This window comes from Galeopterus variegatus, unplaced genomic scaffold, assembly GCF_000696425.1.
Source record: "Galeopterus variegatus unplaced genomic scaffold, G_variegatus-3.0.2 Scaffold777, whole genome shotgun sequence".
NCBI classification, from domain to species: Eukaryota; Metazoa; Chordata; class Mammalia; order Dermoptera; family Cynocephalidae; genus Galeopterus; species Galeopterus variegatus.
The window spans coordinates 167,050-173,713 of record NW_007726888.1 but is presented as its reverse complement, the minus strand read 5'-3'; positions in this window follow the sequence as shown (position 1 = coordinate 173,713).

The window sequence follows — 6,664 nt, the reverse complement described above, 5'->3', positions numbered from 1 at the left end:
TGAGCATCGCTGGAGAAAGTCACCTTCATCAATCGCTGGGTACCATCTGGGGATGCAGCTTTCACCACCTGGCAGGCCCAGAGTGTGGGACACCACCCAACCAAGGAGGAACTGACCTATCCTCATTCCCTCCTGCTTGTCCCTGGCCAGGAGTGAAACAGCAGCTTGAAGTTGGCAGGGGTGGCAGTCCCTCAGGTGAAATTGCAGAGAAGTGCCATGATCCTTTCCCTTGCAGGAAGGAGAGAAGATAAAATACTAAGTTAACTCTGGCATTTTGATACCTTGGACTGGACATTTTTATTACCGCATTTGCTGCTGCATTCGCTTAAAGTAACCAGAGTTTACCTGTTACCCAGGAAATCAGCAATAATGCTTTGCAATAAGGTTTTCATCCAGAGGCAAAGGAGGATTATCTCCACTGAATACAGTTTAAAGGGTCCTGGGAGACAAAAATAAAGTTATGTAATATTTTAAAAACAAAACAGCTATAGAAATTAAGCTATTGGTATCCTAATGAGAACATGTATAATATATAATATAGGAAATACCAGGCTATTTTAGACAGTAACTGCTCACCATGTTGGTAAGTATGATTATGTCCTGGTTATCAAGCATGTTCCTGCTCTGGCTTTCTGTTTCCATTCTGGAAGAATCCAGAGTTGATGTTTGTGTGCACTGCTGTTGAGGCTCCTCACATCGGGTGAATCTGATATTTTCAAGGCCATACTTTACAGCACTTTGTAGGCTTTAACTTGCCATGGAAGCAAATATGCAGGCAACTGGGGGCCCACACTTCTAGAAGGACTGCTGAAAAACCCCCCTCTTTCCCAAAGAGGAGGCCAGACCATTTATCACAGCCAGAGGCAATGCATGAAGTGACTGTAACAAACAAATGAATGAGTGCCCAATAAATCACAGTAGCTTGATTAATCAATAAAGATATTGATTTTTTTAGTGATATTTCACATCCCCTCCCCCTCCCTCAACTAAGGGATTTATGCAGGCCCCAGAAAGATAAATTTATCTTCCATTCTTTGGGGCTTGTATTTGACCCAGTGTAATAGGAATTGATCATTATCTAAATGTTGTTTTGGCTGGAATGTTGTAATTCGCTGTATTACAATGTCTGGAGTTGCTTGTACAGCTACCGTCCTCTTTAGTTACATCTTTTTAAAATACAAACTAATGTTTCTTATCAGGAATCCCCCCGGAGTCCTCCTTTCCTGGTTATATTCCAATGAGAAAAACACCAATTAATGTTAACTTTTCTAATGCAGAAGGGGCCATGTCAGTGAAGACTGTTGTTTACCAGCCTCTGGTTCCTTCTGTAAGAATCTATAAGAATATGAAAGCCAGATGCTGTGCTGGGATGCCCATTCATCACATTATCTCCTTCCTGGGGAAGGAAGGTTCCCAGTTCCACAGTGGGAAGCATGGATTCCTTCTCACACCCCAGGTGCCAGGGTTATTGTTAGGTAGAATGTGTGTGCGCTGCTCCTGGGGTAGAAGAAAATGGCAGGGCAGTTGGGATCACTGGCACATTCCAGGAACAGTTCTGCTCCCTTCTGCTCCACACTGTCTTCCCTATCTGGGTTGCTCAGCCTATAACATTGGGCTGGGGCAGCCTCCTCATTCTCTTAGAAGACTCAGTACCAATTCATTCAAAGTTTAACGTAGTAAAATCTAAAAGATGAATGATGCATTCACATGATTTGTGCTTTTTTAGTGTGAAAAGTAGCACTGGATATTTGCTAATGAGTACTGATCCCTTGTAATGCTGTTTATATTACATACCTTTAAATGTTTTTTAATTAAAACTTTTTTTCAGTCTATTACCTGCTCCTTTATCTTTGACCATACCTTCAAATTACTGTGCCTCTTTTTTTTTTTTTGAAATTTAGAAAACATTAAAATAAATCTCTTCTCAATATATACTCTAGATAGTCCTATCCAATCCCATGATTTAAAAACCTTCTATATACTAGGGATTAACCAGTATGAAGGTACTTGAAAAAGTTCATGGAAAGAGTCATATTATCTTTTAATTCTATTTTTTTGTGAAGTTTTTGAAGTGCTCTCCTTTATATCAATTGTTTTATCTAAGCTTTGTACTTGACATTATCCAGTTGCTAATGTATCTCCACTTAGATGTTGCATAAGCATCGTCTTGGTCTGTCTTCTGTTGCAATAACAGAATACCTGAGACTGGGCAATTTATAAAGGAAAGTGGTTTATTTAGCGCCCAATTCTCGAGGCTGGGAGGTACAAGACCAGGCAGCTGCATCTGGGAAGGCCTCATGCTTCATCATAATATGGCAGAGAAAGGGAAGAGGGATTGGTTGTGTGTGGAAAGGTCAAAACATGAGAAGCAACCTCACTTTGTAAAAACCAACTCTGGTAGGAACTACTACATTCTCTCAAGAACTAACACAGTCTCATGGGGAAGACCTTAATCCATTTTAATGAGCTAATCACCTCTTAATGGCCCCAACTCCCAACACTGTTACATTGGCAATTAAATTTCAACATGAGTTTTGGTGGGAACAAACTGCATCCAAACAATAGCAAGCATTTCTCCCTTAGAACCCTTGGTATTCCTCTTCCTTAAACCTGTTCTCACCCAGGCATCCCCATTTCAATGAGTAGCATTGCTATTGACTTAGCTTTCTAAACCAGGAATTACTGAATTCAATATTCACAGGGTTGACAGAGTTTTTAGAGGATAAATATAGTTGTATCAGGTTTCATAATTGTATAGAAAACAGTTCTTCAATGTCTTTCCATAGAACTTATAAGATAATTCAAAATCCTTATTGTGATCTTCAAGGCTGAACAAGGTCTGATTCCCTCTTAGGCCTCTTTTCATTCTTTTGTGCTCTAGCTACACTGACCTAGATAAATTTATCTTCCATTCTTTGGGGCTTGTATTTGACAATCCAGTGCGCCACCGGGCCGGCCCTCAAAGATGCAATTTCTAACTCTACTATCCAAAGTATGTCCTCCTCCTGTTACTCTCAAAATATCTTTATTTCCTATACACCACTTGTCTCAACGTGTAATTATTTTGTTCATTTATTTATTTGTTAATCTAATGACTTTCCCGGCTTTCTCAAAAATGTTTTTTGTGGCCAGCGACCCGTCTCTCTTGTTGAACATTAAATCCTCAGTGCCTAGCTCAGCTTCTGGCACCTACAGACATTCAAAGTGTTATTTGTTGAATAAATAAATATAAAAAATGATAGATAATCTTACTGAACAACTGCCCTTCCCTCACATCAAATCATTGTCTAATACTGAATAATTGGCAATACCTTATGCTGGTGAGGGTGCAGGGCAATTGTATTCTCAAGCGTAGTTGATAGAACTCTAAATAGGTATAACTTTTCTGAAAGGTCATCTGGTAATAGAAAAATATAAAATTGGTATGTCATGTAATCCTGCAACCCTACTTTTAGAAAGTAAGCCCCAAATGGGAAGAGATTTATGCCCAAGTAGTATATCATAGAGCTATTTTTAATGATACCAAATNCGCCCAATTCTCGAGGCTGGGAGGTACAAGACCAGGCAGCTGCATCTGGGAAGGCCTCATGCTTCATCATAATATGGCAGAGAAAGGGAAGAGGGATTGGTTGTGTGTGGAAAGGTCAAAACATGAGAAGCAACCTCACTTTGTAAAAACCAACTCTGGTAGGAACTACTACATTCTCTCAAGAACTAACACAGTCTCATGGGGAAGACCTTAATCCATTTTAATGAGCTAATCACCTCTTAATGGCCCCAACTCCCAACACTGTTACATTGGCAATTAAATTTCAACATGAGTTTTGGTGGGAACAAACTGCATCCAAACAATAGCAAGCATTTCTCCCTTAGAACCCTTGGTATTCCTCTTCCTTAAACCTGTTCTCACCCAGGCATCCCCATTTCAATGAGTAGCATTGCTATTGACTTAGCTTTCTAAACCAGGAATTACTGAATTCAATATTCACAGGGTTGACAGAGTTTTTAGAGGATAAATATAGTTGTATCAGGTTTCATAATTGTATAGAAAACAGTTCTTCAATGTCTTTCCATAGAACTTATAAGATAATTCAAAATCCTTATTGTGATCTTCAAGGCTGAACAAGGTCTGATTCCCTCTTAGGCCTCTTTTCATTCTTTTGTGCTCTAGCTACACTGACCTCCTTTCTTTCTTTTTTTGAACACACCAATGTCTTTCTTGCCTGGCAATCTTTGCTGTACTGTTCCCTCTGCCCAGAGCACATTTTACCCAGTATTTCTTACCTTAGGTTAAATATCACCTCTTCAAAGATGCAATTTCTAACTCTGCTATCCAAAGTATGTCCTCCTCCTGTTACTCTCAAAATATCTTTATTTCCTATACACCACTTGTCTCAACGTGTAATTATTTTGTTCATTTATTTATTTGTTAATCTAATGACTTTCCCGGCTTTCTCAAAAATGTTTTTTGTGGCCAGCGACCCGTCTCTCTTGTTGAACATTAAATCCTCAGTGCCTAGCTCAGCTTCTGGCACCTACAGACATTCAAAGTGTTATTTGTTGAATAAATAAATATAAAAAATGATAGATAATCTTACTGAACAACTGCCCTTCCCTCACATCAAATCATTGTCTAATACTGAATAATTGGCAATACCTTATGCTGGTGAGGTGCAGGGCAATTGTATTCTCAAGCGTAGTTGATAGAACTCTAAATAGGTATAACTTTTCTGAAAGGTCATCTGGTAATAGAAAAATATAAAATTGGTATGTCATGTAATCCTGCAACCCTACTTTTAGAAAGTAAGCCCCAAATGGGAAGAGATTTATGCCCAAGTAGTATATCATAGAGCTATTTTTAATGATACCAAATTGGAGATAACCTAAACATTAGTTAAACTAGTTAAGTAAATTATAGTACATAAATNAAATGGGAAGAGATTTATGCCCAAGTAGTATATCATAGAGCTATTTTTAATGATACCAAATTGGAGATAACCTAAACATTAGTTAAACTAGTTAAGTAAATTATAGTACATAAATACAATTGAATAATTTGTGACCATTACAGATGGTGTAAGCTCTATATTTATTGACATGGATCAATGTCCATGACATATTGTTGAGTAAAACTCTCAGATTACATATATCATGTACATACGTTATGATTTCCTTCACAGAAGTTGTTTATATTTAACCATATGTACATGTATATCTAGAGAGAAAATGGAGGAATGTTTATCTAAATGTTAATAGTGGTTATGTCTTGGTAATGGAAATTCAAGTGATTTTTGCCTTTCCTGAGTTGTGTGGATTTTACAAAGAGAATGTATACTTTTTCTACTAACAATAAAACTATTTATAAATCAATATACCTACTTTGCTGCTGGACTCATTTTGTTTATATTTTATTTGGCAATATTCAATATGTATTTACAAATAGGTTTTCTCCATAGTTTTGTTTCATGGTTGGTTTGTTGGTTTTTGGTAGCTGGTTCTCGGTAGCAGGTTTAGTCAGTCAAGTAAAGAAATACAGGAACAATCTTTTAAATTTTGTTTGGTTTTTCTATGCTCCAGAACAGTTTAAATACTGCAGGAATGATCAGGTCATTAAACAATTAAAATATCCAGCTTAAATGCATAGAGGTGTGGGAGATGGTATTTCGTTGACAACATTTTAAATGTTTTCTATGATTATTGGACTATTCTGAATCACCTGTTTGATTAGTCAGTTTTGCTGATTCATAGTTTTCTAAAAGATTCTTTATTTTGAGATACTGACAAAATTTACATCATTTTATTTCAAAAACAAAATCAAATATAATTCTGCTTATATATTTCTATTTTACCACTTTTGCTCATTTAGGCTTACCAAGATTGTATCTGTTTTATTCTTTGTTTGCTNTTTTACCACTTTTGCTCATTTAGGCTTACCAAGATTGTATCTGTTTTATTCTTTGTTTGCTTCAAAGTAATGGCTCTTTGGTTAATGGATTTTACTGAACTCCTGTTTTCTAATTACTTTAGCTCAATTTTCATCTTTATTAATAACGTCATTCCAGTTTTCTTAAGTTTATTCTATCTTTCTGAGTTTTGAGGTACATATTTTATTTCTTTTCATTTTTATATACCAACAGAAGAGCAGACTAATGAATCTGTATTATGAAAAGTAACAATCAGTTTATCTCATTTTCCATTTTCATTTATAGTCTCCTTCTGATGAATATGAAAATCAACAGGCAAAATGCAGATTTTATATTTTAAACATGGGGATTTGTCTGATAAAATTTGGATAAATGATCATTTATGAATACAGATATAAAAAATTTAACACTTTATTTTCTCAATGAGATTTAAGAGGATGTTGTTCTCCTAAAGCAATAGCTGATGTCATAAAAAGGAAGCAATGTAAGAACAGGAGAGGTTTCTTATTGTGTTTGTCTAATTTAAAAGAACAAGAGTGAAAAGTAGATTATATTCTATAAAAATCAAATTGCTTTATTAGAAGATAAACTCAAAAATTTTCACAAAATTTATAGAAATAACACGAAAATTAAAGAAAAGAGACATGGAGGATATACATCTAATATGCATATAATAAGACTTATATGAAAGAACAGGGAAATGAAATAGGAATTGTCAAAGAAATTTAAAAACAATCCAC